The sequence below is a fragment of the Muscardinus avellanarius genome (genome assembly GCF_963383645.1).
Source record: "Muscardinus avellanarius genome assembly, chromosome: 2".
NCBI classification, from domain to species: Eukaryota; Metazoa; Chordata; class Mammalia; order Rodentia; family Gliridae; genus Muscardinus; species Muscardinus avellanarius.
The window spans coordinates 23,487,534-23,506,316 of record NC_137787.1 but is presented as its reverse complement, the minus strand read 5'-3'; positions in this window follow the sequence as shown (position 1 = coordinate 23,506,316).

Here is an 18,783-nt window from a genome sequence, read left to right as displayed (position 1 = left end):
TATTTCCTCTTCCATTATTCTTAGGTTAACTCTTTTAAGATGGGCCCATATCTCTTCAATGTCTACTTCATGCTATTGAATTATTATTTCTAAATTATATATTATGCATTTATTTTTGGAGTGATCATCTTCTCAAAGTGAAATTTTAGTCTCCATGTGGTCTAATCTCTTGTTTATATTTTGGTGGTACTGGGGTTCCTGGAAGCCCATCTTCCTCTGGGCTACACTCTCAGACCTACTTTTACATTTTTTTTTTAAATTTGGAAACAGGGTCTCCTAAGCCAGCACGCGTGGCTGGCTTCGAACCTGCGTGATTCTCCTGTCTCTGCCTCCCAAGCACGGGGATTATAAGCGTGCGCCACCATGCCCGGCTTGTTTATAGTTTGAACTGATGCCTTCACTTAAATGATTGCACCCTTTATTTCTTTCAGATCTCTCTAAATTCTTTTCAGAAGTATTGTATAATTTCTACTGTTGAATTTTTTATTTGTCCTTCTGGCAATCTCTTCAATTTTGTGTTGTCAGGTTCTGTTATTCTGGGGTTGTGGGAGCTCATTGCTTTCTTGTTATTTCTCCTTCTCATAATTTCAGAAGTTTGTATCTGTTGCTTTTGATAGATTTCTCTCAGTATCTCTGTGTTGGCTGGCATATGCAAAAGCTAGTTATGTTGTATTTAATAGTGAAGTTTGAGTTAGGAGGGAAGTGATGTCATAAATGCAAGAATAGGGTAAAGCCTCAGATAGAATCAAATAGAATGAGAGTATGAGTTTGGTAAGGTAGTATATAGTAGAAAACAGAGATAGTGAATATGTAGTAGTATTTTAGTAACCAATGTAAAGTAGTTAGTTTTGTGATATGAAGTGGATTTAATACAAATCAAAGAAAAGAAAAGAAGAGAGAGAGAGAGGGAGAGGGAGAGAGAGATGGAGAGAAGAGAGTAGGTATATATAAGAAAAGAAGCTTGGTAAAGGGTTGGGGAATAGACCAAAGAATCAAGCACACGCACACACACACACACACACACACACACACACACACACACACACAGCAACAACTATAACAACAACAACAGCAGCAAAATGCAACACTACAAATATATGAATACTCAGCAGGATGAGCCTCTGCAGTCTCTCTCTGTGCAGATGCTGAGTACCATTTGTACTTTTCCTGCTGCAAGCCTGGTTTTTTGAGTCTTTCTCAGGGTATGCAGATGGATGTTATCAATGGAGCTGGATCTACTGTTAAGGGTAGGTTACCCTTGATTCTTTTCAGGATGTGGAGCCTGAGCCTCTCCCTGCCTGCGTAGGTGGTGAGTGCCTCTGAAATCAAACCTATTGTATACATAAGAGTCTCTGTTTTCCACAGCTAGGGCCTGGCTGGTCTGACTTCTCTCCATTCACCACAATTGGGTGGTCTGTGGTGATCTTGGAGATCCTACTATTTGGATCCAGTGTTCGGTGTAGGTTTCCCTCCATGCTTTCCACTGCTGGAGAGCTTGAGTCTCCCTGAGCCTCTGCTATGTCCAACAGCAGATTCTCCCCAACTTTCCCTAGGTTGAACCACAAAGTCTCATACCCAGAGAGTTTATTGTAACTGAATGAGTCCTGAGGCTGCACTGGGCATTCTCCTGCAGGGACGGTGGTTTCACTTATGGTATTTTTGAGCACCCTATGGATCTTTGGAGGGCATGATGAGCTCAGCCGCCACTGCTACAAGTTGTAGCCAGTGTTTACACAGGAAGAACTAACAGCTTACAGTTCCGATGATCTAAAGACTCTTATTTCATTTCATTGGATGTTTTCCTGTGAGTCTCTAGCAGTCAGGCACAGTAAGGCAAGATGGTGTTGATGTGACACTTGGCCATGACTCCAGCCATTGGCAGCAGGTGAGGTCCTTTTCTGCTTTCTGATCAACCTTCTAGCTTTTTTGTATGCTGCTTTTTACTTAATCATGTGGTTTTAAAAGTTATAATGTTTTCTTTCTTTTGTAAGAATACTGTTTTTAAGGCAATGGAGACCAATTATCACAGGACTGATATGCACTGCTTCCCTTGGTTGCTATTTTCCCAGAAGTCCTGGAGTAATATTTTACATGTTATTTTTATGTGTAAGACCACAATATTGCACATATTTAAACTCTTGAGCAAAGCACGATAATATAAGAAGTAACATTTTTCATCAGCTTATTACACAGAGACAAACTTCTACGATTTTAAGGCATTTATCCCCATCTTTCTTTTTCAGGTTTGTTTTTATTTATACTTTTATAAAACTGGGGTTAGATTGTATATATGTGATGGCTTTGGGGATGTGTCAACTTGTCTAGGTTATAGGCTCCACTTATGAGTTCAAACACTACTAGGAATTACTATCAATAAAACTTTCAAATGTTAATTAAAACCTCAAATTAATTTTAAGTACAGGAGATTAACTTGCATTATCTAGGTGGTCTGACTCAGTCATTTGGAAAGCCATAAAAATAGGGGAAGGCTTCCAAAAGAGAAAGAGCCACTAAGATCCCTGTAATCATCCTTTCCCATTAGCCGGACCTCTGGAATCCAGAATTACAATCACATAAGCCAATTTCTTATAATAAATTTATTCTTCTATACACCTGCTTCTCTGGCTGAGCCTTGATTGATAGACTTTGTGATTTTATAATCCATTCACTGAGCATCTCATTTTGCGCATTTTCTCATGTCCCTAAATTTTCTTCCGGACAATTTTAATATTTGCAGAACAGCCTTCATAATATTGTAAGGAGGGTACTATATATCCTTATTATTCTGCATTTAGGTGACTTGCAACTTTTCTTCATTACAAACAATACTGAGCTTCAGATACTTGCACACAAACCATTGTGTGCATAGATTCTCATGTGAAAAATCCTGAGACTTTCTTAGACCATCAGAAAGGCTGAATGAATTTACATTAGCTGTCATAGAGAGTTTTTCTCTTAATATTCTGAATAACAATGGACATTATTGTAATTTTTAAGACTTGCTCTATTTTTAGTCAAGAAAAGTATCCTGTTTTATTTTAATTTGTACTGTGTCTGTCTATATACATGTACATGTAAATTACATATGAAATATATATACACATACTCATACAAACATAAATATATATGTAATTACATACTGTTCTTTTTATAATTTGGGACAGGTGGAAATTTTCATAATGATTTTGTCATCAGTTAGGATTCAATCTCAAAAACAGTCAGTGAGATTTATATACAATATATATATACACACACATATGTATATGTTTACATATACATGTATATATACACATATATGCATCTTAACTTATGTAGATAGATAGGTAGATAGATACACAGTAATGTGCCACATGATGGTATTTCCATCAGTGACTGTGGTCCCATAAAATTACACTGGAGCTGAAAACTCCCATCACCAATTTATTGATGGTGCAGCCACCGAAACATCATAGCATGGTGTGTTACTCACCTATTTGTGGTGAAGCTGGTAAAAACAAAGCCGCTGCCCAGCAACTGTAGAAGAGTAAGGCAGATACAATTAGGTAAAGTACATAATACTTGGTAAAACTAATAACTGTTACTGCTTTTTATACTTCCTATCTTCTCCCTTTTTTCTGAGTGTACTCCTACTTACAAAAAAAACTTTCTATAAAATAACATGTCAAACTAGGTGGGCAAAACCCTCACACATCTAGTGTTTACTCTGTTTCTTAATTATTTGGTTTTCTCTTGTCCTTTGTTTAATTTCCTGTAGCAGCAGGGTAGACAGCCTTGGTATAGTCGGCTCTGCCATCCAGGTTCGTGTAAGTATACTCTGTAATGTTCACACCACAAAGTTGCCTAACAACACATTTCTCAGAATGTACCCCCATAATTAAGTAAGGCATTATTGTATATGTACTAAAAAGAGATTTGTTGCAAACAATCTATTACACAATTGTGAGGTCTCACCAGGAAAGTCCAAAATCCACAGGCAGGCTGTCAGGAAGGGAAGGGAGGAACTTCCTGGCATGAGGTAAGGCTGAAGTTTACAGGTGGAATATCTCCTTCAGAGAAGCCTCAATCCTGCTCTCTAGACCTTTCAACTGGTTGAATCAGGTCCAGGTAGATTATAGAGGATTATCTCCTAAAGAAATTGTGAAGTCAGGCTGAGACAGGAGGCTCACAAGTTTGAAACCAGTCTTAGCAACTAAGCAAGACTCTTAGAAACCTAGTGAGATCCTGTTTCAAAGTTAAAAAGGCTGGTAGTGAAGCTCAAAAGTAGAATGCTCCTGGATTCAATCATCAGTACCAAAATAAAATAAAATAAAAAACTGATCATGCATGTTAATTACATGTACAAGATATTTTCACAACAATCCTTAGATTAGTGTTTGATTTTATAATGGGTTAAACTGTAATTGGTTGAATTGATTAAACTTTTGCCTAGCTAAGTTAACATTTAAAACTAATTGTCACAATGAGTCATAGAAAAGAAATGTTCTACAGTCCATGCACCATACTACATTTTTTATGATACTTTTCAGCTTGATTTATAGTTATCATAAAATTTTCTTCCAAGTATCAACTACCAAAAAGAATTACTTTAGCAGATAAGTATGAAAATATTGTAGAGGCTAAACACCAGGCTTGTAACAAGATTTTTCTTGTGGACAAAATGTAAGGAACATGTACTCTATACAAAGTACCACGTTGAGATACCAAAATGAATCGTTCACAAAGGATATGCATAAGTAATTATAATAGAGGGAGGAATGTAGAAAGTACCCTTGGTGATACAGGTAAAGTGCCGTTGCTGTTCCAAAAGGAGAGAGAGTATGGGGTGAATTTATGCTTCATAATGGGGACAGTGGGGGGTTGAAAATGAGTGCAGTAAGCACATTTGGAGTTGGGCATTTGACACACTGTAGAAACTATTAATTTAAAACACAGCTAGAAAATTATAAGCAACAGGTATAACTGCACAGTGTTGAAAGAGAAATAGCAACAAAAAGTTAAAAAGGTATGTTGAGTCCAGACGTCAGAGTTTTCATAGGTTAAAGGATGTGGGCTTCATAATGCCATCTGCGGGGAAGTCATTAAAGCATTTTGAGCCAGGGAGAGCAGGAATCAAAGTCATATGTCAGGACAATGACTTTAGCAGCAGTACTCGTGGACAATAGATCGGGCAGAGTTAGGCCAAAGGCAAGAAAATATATCAGAGAATTTTGCAATATTTCAGGAAAGAAACAATGAGATCCTGAAACTGGGGTTTTTGAGAGATGTTTTGAAGAAAGAGTAGGCTATCCTTGACCAGTAAAATGATTCTGAGAAATGAAGTAGAGAAAAAGCACACTATAGTTTTGTGGGCAGGCAAGTTCAACCCTGGCAATGGGAGAGATGCTAATGACATATTAGCTTCAATTATTTACAGAGAGAGCATTTAGCATCTCCTGCTTCAAATGTGCCCTTAAACCTCTGAGCGGCTTTGGGCATGCATCCCTGGTCAGCTATAGAGTATCAATGTGAAATTAAAGGAGTGTAGCCTGAGGCCAGGAAATATTTAGTTTAGTGTTTTTGACAAATGTCTGTCTGGGAAAAGGATAATGTAGACTTATATTTGGTCACTCTTGGTGTACTTGAAGGTTATATTCTTATTCTTCAGAAATATAGATGAAATCAGATTAATTCAAGGTCATCAACATCTAAGTGTTTATATTTTAGAATGCTATAGCTTCTTAGAGGAATGAAAGGTATATTTTGAATTGTAAATTAATGTGATCTCTTTGAGCCCAGTAAAATCTGGGAGAATATGCTTGTTCTTCCTCTAGAAGAGGTTTTCATAGTGCTAGTACTATTGTCATCTTAGGCTTGATAAGTCTTTGTCATGGGAGATACCTCCTGCACTGGAAAATCTTTAACAATGTCCAGGAATTTTACTCATTTTATGCCAGTGGCATGCCAATGTTCCAGCCATAAGAATAAAAATGGACTCTAAGAGACTCAGATGTCTCTTAAAAGAAAAATTCAGCCCCAGCTGATAATTACATTATAGGCCATGTTTTACAGGCTATGTTCATCTTTGGTTTTTCTAAAGGTTACTACAACCAGAAAACTTGTACATGTTCTATGATATTTTCTAAGTTTAATTTGATTAAAAATTGAATATCAAGCCAGGTGTAATGGAGCATGCCTGTAATCCCAGTACTTGGGAGGATGAGACAGAAAGATCTCAGATGTGAGGACAGCCTCAGGAAATAGTGAGACTCTCATCAACCAAGCAAAATCTTGTTTCAAAATAAAAATAAAATAGGGCCAGGGATGTAGCTAAGAGGTAGAATACCCCTAGGCTTAAGCCCCAGTGAATAACATGAACACACACACACACACACACACACACACACACACACACACACACATGAATATCAAGACTTTCAATTATTTTTTATGTAAGAGACTAATGGTCAGGATTTGGACTGTGCACTCAGAAACTTCATGCAATAATAAGTACATGTACAAGTGTCTCTTATACACACAACACACACACACACACACACACACACACACACACACACACCTCATATAGTTAACTGACAGTTTTGTCAGATAATTTCAGTTTTTTAAGACCTAAACAAGATCCAGAACCTCTGCTTTGGTGAATAAAAATACAAGGAGACTCTTAGAAAAAAAGAGAAAGGCAGAACCTAGGAGATCTGAAGTGCCCAATTGATAATAATGGCATTTTGCTGATAAGGAATAAGCTTCATGTTCTTTAAGAATTACTTTGATAGCAGACATAAAGAAGAAATTACTGGTTAAATAATGTGAAAAATAACAACTAATTAATTAATGTATAAATTATGTTAACCCTGTGTACAAAATATTTTCTCTTTTGAAAGTGGGATATAATAACACAACATAATATTTTGTATTACATGCTAAGTGCTGAAGAGTTTTAGAAAGGTGTTTCTGTTATTGAACAGTTCTTTCCCCCTGCAAAGATAATGGGCTAGTTCCCTCCTATTTTTTTCTCATACTGATTTCTCACCTTTGCTTTTTTCCGTGTTGCAAGTTGTTCCATTTCTTGGACTCTTCTATCAACTGGTTTCTGAGTTGATTTGGCTAATGGAAGACACTGGAGACAAATTCAGGGAGGAAAGCTGCGTGTGACTGAGTAGCAATTTGGGCTGTAGCTGTGTGTCTTCTGGTACTATAGTTCTTGTTAGACAGTTCTTTTCCCATCATTCCAGATTCAGCCTGATAGCTCCAGCCACGTATCTGGCCAGATGGCTCGGGATTCTAGCAGTATTACTTTATTTTATTGTACCACCAGTCCCGAGTGGGAGAACGGGTTTCTGCTATGGCTAGTCACTGATTTTCCTCATTAAACACATTTGTTTTCTCGGCCTTCTCATAACTTATATTATATAATCGCCTCTGTTCAACTCCTTTTGTTTGAAGTATCTAGAGTGGTTTGGTTTTCCTTAGAAAATACTGAATTATACAGGAGGCCAGAATAAACTCAAAAATAATTTTCATCAAAGTCAGGCCTGATGAAAGACAAAGTTCCTTGGGCCTTTAGGAGGAGGAGTGAGAAGCTTGTTGGAAAGACCTCCTGGGAGAGTTAGTTGGTCTCTGAGATGGTCCTGAAAGAATGGAGAACTTACTGAAATGTAGAACCAAGGAGTCAGGGGTTTGAGATGAAAAGCACAGTTCCAGAATGAAGGAACAAAATAAATGACCATAAAGAAAAAGGAAAACGAAACTGTTTTGTCGAGAAAGAGTTAGAAATGATATAGGTTGGTTGAGCGTTGGTGGCAGGGGATGTAATGATTATAGTGAAAGAAGGTCGGAATTCCAGGATCAGGAGAACATTTTTAGTTCAGTGAGCCTTAGATATGAATAAAATGCAAAATATTTGAAATTATGTCAATTTTTTTTTTTTGGTGGTACTGGGGCTGGAACCCAAAGGCTTTCTACCTTCAGGCTATACTCCCAGACCTATTTTATGTTTTATTTGGAAACAGGGTCTCACTAAGTTGCTGAGAGCCTCACTAAGTAGATGAGGCTGGCTTCGAAACTGTGCGATCCTCCTGTCTTCGCCCCCCAAGCGCGGGGATTACAAGCGTGCGCCACCACGCCCAGCTGAAATTATGTCAATTTTAATGGACATTTATTTAATCATTCTTCAATAATTGTTGAATATCTAGATTCTATAATATACAATGGAAAATAAAACAGATAAAAATCTCTTGCAGGCTTGTATTCTGGTGTATTTTTTCTTTTTAGTATTATGAAGAATTTTGGTCATCTATAGTTTTTATTTGTTTTGTTTTGTTTTGTTTTGTTTTTGTAGTACTGGGGTTTGAACCCAGGGACATTTACCTCTGAACTACATCCTCAGCCCTATTTATTTTTTATTTTGAAACAGGATCTTGCTAAGTTACTGTACACTGGCCTCAAATATGAAATTGTCCTGTTTCTGCCTCCCAAACACTGTGATTACAGGTATTTGCCACCATGCCAGGCTTGGTCATCTATAGCTTTGACTTAAATTGGACTAGAGATGGCATTAGGGAGTAGGCGACAGCTTGGCAGGGAAAAAGACCCCAGTAGTCTTGAAGCACTTACAATAGGTTTATTCCTCTTTTTGAAACCCACTCGAAAGTAATTACTAGCCCTGACTCGACCACTTTGTTTTAAATTACAGATGTTGCCTCCTGTAATATTCAAAGCCTCTTGTGAAAGAAAGGTTTTGACAGAAGTCAGATCAAAGACAAGACTGAAATAAAATGAAAACTTGTTCAATCAAAATAAATGCAGCTTTCTTTAATCGAAAATGTTGGTTATAATTTTTGTCAAGATAGCAAGTTTCTTTTCTCACAGTAGGGTGGTAACCACGGTGCTAGCATCAGCCAAAGCTAAAAAATGGGCATCGATTTTTCCTAACACCCCAACTTCCCAGTATTATGACTTTGCTTGCAGATTGGCACTTCTGTTTCCCGCTGGTCCTTAAGTTCCAAAGCTGTAATCTATGTTGGAGAAAACCAAACCTTTCTAAATGCTTTGAGATGGAATTTTAGGTACCTAGCCCGAGCCATGAGCATCTTTCATTGAGACATGGCTGTCTCTCGGATTCATTTCTAATGAACTTCATTCTCCTTTAGTTTTTTCCTCTGGTATATAATCTTTGAATGTATATCTATAGTAATGTCATGGCCCACCCCCCTTAAATTCCTTCCAACGCTTCTCTGAGCATTCTTCTATGTTTTGGCAACAATATGTACTTAATTAACAATTATAATTTATTAAGAAAAAGATAAATTTTTTATTGGTTTTGTATGATTCTTTCACATAGCTGTATATTTCACACATTTGGAGGTCTTCTACTAGGTTATAAAACAACTCCATGGAATACAGATGAGAACTGCAAACTATTAGCTGAGAATTTTATGTCTATGAATATGTTTTGAAGCTGATTTAGGATGCCAAGTATTCCAAGAAGATCATGAGCTATTTTGAAAAGAGAATGTGTTTCACATTGCAAATGGAAAGCTTTCTTTTAAACCAAAGATTAATGGATCTTTCTATAATTTTTTTCCTTGAATGGCTCCATACAGGCCAAATGAGAGATATTGTTGATTATCAAGCCAGTGATCTCAGCAGGTGGTGATTAGCAGGAAAATTTTCTACTGTGTTATCATAATCTAAACGAGTACAGCTGCACTGTAAGAGCTTTCAGTGTTGGGGAATTTCTTCTAACTTCTCTAAAGCATCTGGAAGGTACCATCAGAGACAACATTACAACTGTGAAATTGCCGGATGTCCTGCTTTCTCTAAAAAATCACCCTACATTTTACCCCATCTCACAAAAATCAGGGCAGATATCTTAACAAACGAAGAGTAAACGAAAGTAATTATAAAGTTCTTTCTTTGAATCACATGGTAATCAGGTATTAGAATCAGAACAAAATATCCCAGGATAGAAGTCACTCCCACAATATGCGAAGTAGAACTAAACCATAGCACTGATAGCACCTTTCTTTAGGGGTCTAACTGGTCACTGAGCCACAGTGGTCGAGAATCCCCTTTCTTCATGTAGCCTGGGGTGTTCTCTCATTACAAAAGGACCAGATCCACTTCAAGGAACACACGAGGTAGAGACTTTTCTCTGAGCTGTGAAATCTTGCACAGAGGAAATTTACAGGTTAAAGTGTGGTGAGAGCAGAGTCTGGGATTAAAACCCCAGGAATCTCTTTGGCTTTGATGCCAGACAGCACTCTCCCTTTCCCTCAGAGAAAATCTGCTTTGGGTAAACCTAACAAGAAGGGCAGTGTGACACCTCACTGTGGCTTTTAGAAGGATCTTCTTAAGTGGCATTTACAGAAGTGGTATTCACTTAAAGGTTACATCCTCAAGTGAATAGACTGCTCAGGAGGCATTCGGTGACTTAACAGTGAATGGAAGCTTTGGACTTTGGTCAAATTTATTGGCGTTGGAGCTGATTAGAACAATCTCAGCTGATCAGAATCAAACTGTGCTATTTGTGATTTTCTATGGTATTCACAGAGGGAAGTTCACACTGAAAATACTTTAGAGGTTGAATTTCACAGCATTATTGTTTTAATTATGACGTCAGCTGTCTCTTTATTATGTCTCTTTTGGAATTCACATCAAAAGGACACAGAGATGGCACGTTTCAAATATTTTGACTGAGAAGTGGATACTTTTAAGTTGCAAAGCTTAGCAAACGCACTCCATTTTTTATTCTCTCATATTTCCTAAAAATGACTCAAAGTTTAGCTAAATGTGTTAAGATCTACTTAAATTTAGACTAAAATTCATTTTTCATTCTTCTTTCCTGCTTCAAATAATTTTAATACCATTTTTACCTTTCCTGTAACTTGACTTTTTAATGTTACTTTATTCTAATTTTGGTGCTAAGAAAACTTGTTCTGAAAACATAATGAAATTCACCCAAGGATGGGCTTGGATCCCATCACATAAATATTAACACCAGAATAAAATAAAAAATAAGCAAGTAAAACAGAAATTATAACTAAAGAGTTACTTTTTCACTTTTATATGTGACTTAAGGTGCATGGTTTAAAGAATAAGGTAATTTATAACATTTTGGGGCAAGCTTTAAAATATAACTACTGATTAAAATATAGCTACTGTGACTATTATTATAAAGCTTCATGGTTTCTTCCTTTTATAATATTAGCTTATGATATAATATTAGTTTAAATTTTTATTTGAATATTATGTATTTAATATATCAAATATGGCAAATGCAGGTGGATATTTCTTTATCTCTCTCTATATATGCATATATATGTGTATGTGTGTGTGTGTGTGTGTGTGTGTGTGTTTATATTAATGTGTATAATTTGTTCTCCTTTGAAAATTAGCTTCAAAATAGAGGAGTGTGGTACAAAAAGGTATTATGAGTTTAATATTGTCAAGTCTAAATTATGTTTTAAAAACCCTTTATAAAATTTCACAAAATTCTCCCCGGTCCTGGGGAAGCACTTTATGGATTTATTGTGCGTCAGCACAAACTAAATAGTAATGAACTAATTTTCATCAAATGCAGCCTATTATAATTCCAGCTGTTGAAAACTTGCACAGCTGGATACTGGCTACAACACAGTGCTCTGATCTGCTAGCGATGAAAAAAATCCAATTTAAATTTGGAACAAAAGGCTCTTTCTATGACTTCTACAAAACCATTTTCCACTGAAATCCATGTGTTTAGCTGAATATAAAGCTAAAATATAACCAGTGCTTCTTTTAATACATGTGTGCCCATCTATTTTAAGACAAGTAAGACAAAAATAGCTTGACAACATGACTTGCCTTAGCTAAAATATAAGGCTTTCCAGAAGGCACTAGTATTTCAAAGCCAAATGTTAGAGTTTGGCAAATTGGAAGAAATCAGTTCTACACTAGATGTTGGATACAACAATTCCAAACTGGGTTTTGGCTGCCACAAGGTTCAGCGGGGTATATGATGCTCAGGAAATGGGAGGCAGAGAAGACAAGTTTCTGTGGCCCCCTTTTGAAGGAAGATTTAGTGGCTTTTTCTCCTTTATTAACTGATTGAGTCGAACCAGGAACATCTTAACCATTAAGGTAGAGGTGAGACTCAACTTTCATTCACTCGCTCACTTTTTTTTTAATCCAGAAGTTGCAAACATACACCTTGTGTCTAGCTTTCATACCACTTTCTGTGCTTTCATGATGGCCTCCCAACTGTCTGGGATTACTGCTCACTCTAAAGTCAGCCTTGATTCCATTCTTCCTCCCATACTTCATATCTAACATATCATCAAATTCTGTCTGATAGACCTTTCTGCTGATTCCAACCTTGTCCAGGCTCCCGACTGTCGTGTTCTACCTAGAATGCTGGTAGAGCTTTAACTGGTCTCCTTGCCTGCCCCAGGGCTCTAGACAATTCTCTGCATAATAGCAAGAGTGATGCTTCTGAAAACTTAATATGAACACTTCAGTTCAGGCCCCCAAACTCTAGAATAGCTTCCTCAAGCACCTAAGAGTAAAATCAAATATCCTATGGGGGTTTATACTTTGGCTCTAGCTATGCTGTCTTTCTGGCATCTTTCCTGCCATTTTCTCCTTCATTCTGAATGGCGTATTTACAATCAGTTCTTTAGCAGTCTTACAATATGTTCAGCATGGTCCTGCACTAAAGCATTTGTACTTACTGCGCTTTTTTCTGGAATACTCTTTCTCTATATCCCCTAGCTCACATGGCCACTTTCCCCGTTTGTCTCTTAGTTAACCTCTGACTTGGCCGGTGCCCTTTGTAACATGTTTTGCTTTCCCATCAATGTTGTCTTTGTTGCCTCTTCACTGTCCAATCTGTCCTCTACCTCGACAGAGTGACCTGTTTAAAGCACAAATCCTCCTCTGTAAAAGAGCCTTTCCACAGTTACCGCATGTTACAATGGGAAATACGCACTTACAGCTTACAGGCTTAATAATCTGATCCTAACAGTTCTTGTTGCCTGCTTTGCCTCTGTTTCTCAGCCTGTATTTTATAATACAGCCATACTAAACACCATTCCTGCCTCAATGACTAGAACGTTCCGTACCTTCTTCCTTGATCCATGGTATTCATCCTGCCTGTAGTGGGCTCACTTTTGGACAGGTTCCACACAGTAACGTCATAGTAAGAAGGGAGTGTGAAGCCGGGTGGGGTGGTGCACGCTTGTAAACCCCACGCTTGGGAGGCTGAGACAGGAGGATCGCGCTGGTTCGGAGCCAGCCTTGCTGGCTTAAGAGACCCTGTTTCCAAATTAAAAAAAAATAGGTCTGGGAGTATAGCCCAGAGGTAGAAGGGCTTCCAGGAACCCCAGTACCACCAAAAAAAAAAAAAAAAAAAGAGGATGTGAATATTCATTAAAGGGTGACTTCGACTAGGCGCTGGAGAAGGAGTCATTTGGTAGATAAGAGAAGGAAAGAAGGTCTCCACTTAGTGTGACTCCAGGAAAAAGGCAGTTAGAACCCGGCTCCTGGAAGTGTACTGTGGCGAACTGAAGAATACAAACAGCTGTGAAAATATGAGTAGGGAAGAAGCATGGATAAATTCCAATTACGGAAGCCAGTTAGAGGCATGAGGTAGGGGCTTGGACTGATCGGGTTCTGCAGAAAATTAAAGACTTAAGTGAAGTCTCTCTCACACACACACACACACACACACACACACACACACACACGCATGCACACATATCTCTAGCATGATTTTGAGCACATGTGGTTCCCTCAATTTACAAAAGTTATAATTAGCAATAAAGACCTATTATAAATTTGTGATCAGGGAAAGTACTTAATAGAAAAAAAAAAGTTTTCCATCTGGAGTAGATCCCAAGGCAATCACCTCCAAACCCGAGCCCAAGGCAAGTTAATAGGTTTGAGGGAAGTTGCTTCTAAAATCTGATTTTTTAAATACCCTTACTGATGCATTATAGTTTCATATCATAATGTAGCTCAAAGAGATAGTGACATACATGCACACAGCGCTTGGTGGGCTTTCCCCCTGGTCCCTCCTCCATACACGATACTGAGATTGGCATTGGTATTCTCACATATGTACATTTTATCAATGGAAATGATTCCTTCATGGCGTCTCCCTCCCCCATCTGCACCTAGACTACCTCTGGAGTTTATCCTCCATTATCTGAGGTCCCTCAGATATCCTGATTACTCCCCAACTTCAACATATGAGAGGAAGTCTATGCCTCTTTACTTTCTGGGACTGGCCAATCTAACTTAACATAATGTTCTCCAAATCCGTAGATTTTTCTGCAAATGGCGTAATTTTGTTCTTCTTTGTTGCTGAGTAGAATTTCCTTGTGTATATAGCCCATCATTTTTTAATCCATTGATCTGTCGATGGACATCTAGGTTAGGTCCGTAATTTGGCTATTGTGAATTGTGCTGCTCTAAACATGACATGCATATGGTTCTAGGTTTAGTTAAACTAATACTAATATTTAGGGGTAGTCTTAGGTTTTTTCTTCCATCTGGAATGGCTTTAGATGTTCAAATGCATCATGTAAATAATTATATTGAACATAACTTTAAAATTTGTTTGAAATACACTCATGACCCAAGAAGTGAGTTAAACTATACTATGTATTCTTTCACTACAAAGCAAAATAGATTGGTCCAATCTTACACCTTGTGACAGAGGAGTAACGATGTATGTTCAGCTCCAGACTGTTGCACTGTAAATGTCTCTAAGATTTAAATGTAAGTAGTGATAATATTCCTTTGTCGGTAAAACCTTAACTATAAAGAACTCAAGTCACAGCAAATGGTTTTTCTTAATGGATTACAGAGTATTTTCTGTGAACCATTCAGTATTCAGGGAGTGGAATACAAGTGCTGGCAATATGTCTAAAATGTCTACATTACATTACAGCCCCCCGCAGTCCTCACTTTAGAGACCTGTAAATCCCTAGTATGCGACTTTTATTTTTTTAAAGAAGCTGACTTTACAGTTCTCTTGAGTACTCTGATTTCTGGATTACGAAGAGTGACTTACAATTAAAATTAGGATCTTTTGAGAATATTTAGTGGAGTGGGTGAGTGGTGTTTGAGAACAGCAAAAATAAAACTTGCCTTTCTATAGAGCATACTGGAACTTTAGGATTTAATTAGAGTTTGGGCAACTAAAACCTCAAAGGTGATAAATGCATAATGACAGCTCAAATTCTTAGATATATTTTTGGAGGGGAGTATACTGGAAATCCACAGAAACAAGGCAGGCTGATATTACTTGGTACTCTCTTTGCTAAATGTTTCGAACTATGTAGGCTCACCTTTAATTCTTCATAGCCCATCTTCTTTGTGTTGGACTAGTGGTCATGACCAAAGTATATTCAGTAGTTTAAGGTGCTACTTAACCAACGTCATTCCTGAATTGCTTAAACTTCACTCAAAATTTTTTTTCCAAAATATAAAGTGTGCCCAGTATTGGGAGGCTGAGACAGGAGGATTGCAGGTTTGCAGCCAGTCTCAGCAACGTGGCAGACCCTCCACAACTTAGTGAAATCCTGTTTCCAAATAAAGAATAAAAAATATGGCTGGGAGTGGAGTTTGGAGGTAAAATGCCCCTGGGTTTGATTCCCAGTTTCACACTAAAATAAGTATTTCTTCTGATTATAATAAATAAGTAAATCATATGTGGGAAAAATTTGACTATTTTGTTCTTTATTGCTTATGTATACGAGAGGACTGCTATAAATGCTTGGCATTCACTGAGTCCTCTTCTGGGTGCTGGTGACAGAGCGTGAACAAATAATGCCCTTGCTCTTTTGGAGTTTTCATTCTAAAAGGATAGTTTAACAGAGATCTCTGTAAGTACTTTTTTAAAAATATAGATTGTATGTGGTGATGCACACCTGCAATTCTACTTACTTGGGAGGCTGAGGCAGGAGGATCTCAAGTTTAAGGGCAGCCCCGGCAAATCAGCAAGACTCTGTTTCAAAATAAAAAATAAGTTTTAGAAAGGGCTGGGGGTGTTTTTCATGGTAGAGTGTCCCTGAGTTCAATCTGCAGTAACTTTGCCACCACAATTTAAAAAAAAAAAATGGGAAGAGACTTGTTCTTAAAATAACTGTGATTTTTGATTGGTTTTGATTAGCTTAATTATAGATGGGAAATAGTAAAAATTTTTCTTCAGAAGAATATGATGCTTTAAGGCAATTTGGCTTAGTAAGTACCCTCTAAGTAATTCCCTTACTTAGTTTAATTATGAGAAAAGCAAAAGTTATTGATTAGAAATACATAAGACCAGGGAAATTCATTTATAACTTTCATTTAAATGTGTCACAAATTTCTTTTTTGTATTCCACTATTCTTCAGTAGTTTTCTTCTTATTATTTATGGCCAAATGTTAGGTAAGTTTTCCAATATCTTCCATGATGCTCTTCTGCTTTTGTGACCACTTACATGCTAACAGGAGTTAGACAACAGAGGGATCAATATATGTTGCTTTCTTGTGGTAATTTCAGTCCTCCTCCTCTTTCCCTCTTCATTGTTTTTTATTTTCCATAAAGTTGGTTCACTGTTTTGGAATGGATTCGGAAGTAGGTTCACTTATAATTTTATATTTAGGATGCTTATTATGTATATAGCATATTCTCACGAATCCCAGTGGCTTTGTAAGTATTTGATTATAGAGAAAGGCTGTTCTGGGGCGGAGTGGGATTTCTTTTCCTATCATATATCCTCTTCTTGTGGCAGTCTTATTGATTTTTTTGTCAGCAGAAAAGTACTGAATCTGTCAAACTAGTAATTTGTATTTCAGATGTTCATTCTGAATTTAAATTTCACTCTCTTAGAAGTATTACACATTCTTTTCTCATTATCATACTCCATTTTGCTAAAAAGAGTGTTACTTGACTATCAAGAAATGCCAAAAATATTACAATGTTATTTTTAATTCCTAAAAGCTGTTTGGAGTCTCAAGGTCTCAAGAGCCAAAGAAATACCTATCTGGCTATTTATATGCCTTTTAAATAAATAGTCTGCTCTTATAATTCGCAGTAGTTCTTATCAGGAGATGTAAGAAACAACTTCTATTTCAATAACATTTTACTTCCAAATTGACCTCGCGGCAAATGGTCATCTTGTTTTCTGCAAGTGCAGCTTGGGAATTTATTTTTAATAAAGAAACTTTTTAACTTTCAGTTAAGAAACTACAAACAATTCCCAAAAAGCCTGCTGACCACAGTCTGAAAATATGAAATGCTCTTTAGAGAGCTTTGGGTGTGGAATGAGAGACACATTTTCATAATACTCTGTATGTCATCAGCAAGTAATGTTTACAAACCCCAGCACTCTGGGGAGGTGAGCAGGCCTTAGCAAGCAGATGTTAACAGTCAAGGAAAAATTATGACTTCTGCCTGAAAATATTCCCTCTTGCCTATCGGTTACATACACTATTGTCAAGATCTCTTATTATTATTGTGCATAATGTGCCTGGTTTATAGGACACTTAATCCAAAAACAAATTTGAAAATTATAGAAAGAAATCCTCTATAAATGATCATCTAAGAACCTCTTGGGCAGTTTTGAACCTAGCAGCGGGCACTCTATAGTATTGGAAATGATCATGTTAAATATGGCTTTACCTAATATTTGAAAAAAAAAATTGCAGATTCTCCCTCCTGCCTCTCCGTGTCTGTGGATTCTTTTATTGAAAATCCTGGTTACACCACATAGCAATTTCAAAAGCATGTTAACTACAAATTCTCTGAACTGCCAAATTGTTTTGGTAGGAGATGAAACAAGGTGAGTTTCTTGCCTTGATATGTTGATTTTTAGGGAGCAAATCTTTCTCTTCTAGATAAATAATAAAGATTTGGGGAAAGAGTTCAAGAAAGTCTTTTTTTCTGGTAGGATTCTTAGAGCTATTGGACTCATTTTAAGCAGGCAAACAAATTTTTAAATACAATTTTAGTGCTATTGCTTAACAGTCTTAATAGAAGATCAGATTCAATAAAAGTTAGGTGGGCAACCGCTGCATACTTTTAATTCTGAAGGAGTTTTTCTGTAAAGAGTAATTTTGATCAAATCTTTGTTTTCTTTGACACTTATTCACGTATGAGAAAACTCCTATGAATAGTACAATTTAGTGAAATTTCTAAGATTTTAATTGAAGATTATTCTATGCTAAAAAAACCATCATTTGCCTTCACTAGTCAGGTTTGTACTAATGGAGTAATTGTTTAGCATAGAAATGGTGGCACATGCATGTAATTTCAATACTTATGAGACTGAGACAGAAAGATTATAGGTCTGAAGTCACCCTCAGCAACTTAGTAATACTTTATTTCAAAACAAAAAATTTAAAAAGGGCTAGGGGTAGAGCTTGAAGGTAAAATGCCCCTGGGTATGTTCCCCAGCACCACACATGCATGCATACATACATACATACATACATATAAGTTAAATCAAATAGGGATGGCAGTGTAACACAGAAGTGGAATGCCCCTAGGGTTCAGTCCCTAGTAAAACACACACACACACACACACACACACACACACATACACTATGAATTTGACCTATTAAAATAAGAGAGTTAAGAAACTACATCAAGTCATCAAGTCACGTGGAAAACAGCTAAAAAAGAAGGAAAAATAAGCATCTCTTCTGTTTTTCCTATATACATTGCATTTAATGGTAACCAAATATCCTTAAATTTTTAGGATTTTTCTGAATTTTTAGAATTCTAGCCAACAAATGCAGAATAAAAAAGAGATTAGACA